Source organism: Corylus avellana, chromosome ca8, assembly GCF_901000735.1.
Source record: "Corylus avellana chromosome ca8, CavTom2PMs-1.0".
Lineage (NCBI taxonomy): Eukaryota > Viridiplantae > Streptophyta > Magnoliopsida > Fagales > Betulaceae > Corylus > Corylus avellana.
The window spans coordinates 7,164,111-7,164,411 of NC_081548.1; positions in this window are offsets into that span (position 1 = coordinate 7,164,111).

Sequence of the window (301 nt, forward strand, 5' to 3'; positions counted from 1 at the left end):
AAAAAAAATTGAACAAATTATAGTTAAAGTTTCTTCATATACAAACATAGTACGACATCATCCAAGCATCGTACTAAGTATCAAATAAATAGATAAATCAAAGCTTTTTCCTAAATTAATTAAGTGGAATTGATTACATGCATGGGACTCTTTTATATATGTCACTCGGTCTTCATGCATGTATATGTCCTCCTTAATTTATCTCTCTAACCTACCTATAATTGACTTTGTTTGATAAAAAATTTTAAATGGTGTTTTTTATTTGTATTAAAATAGTGTTTGATATAATATAAAGGTAAAA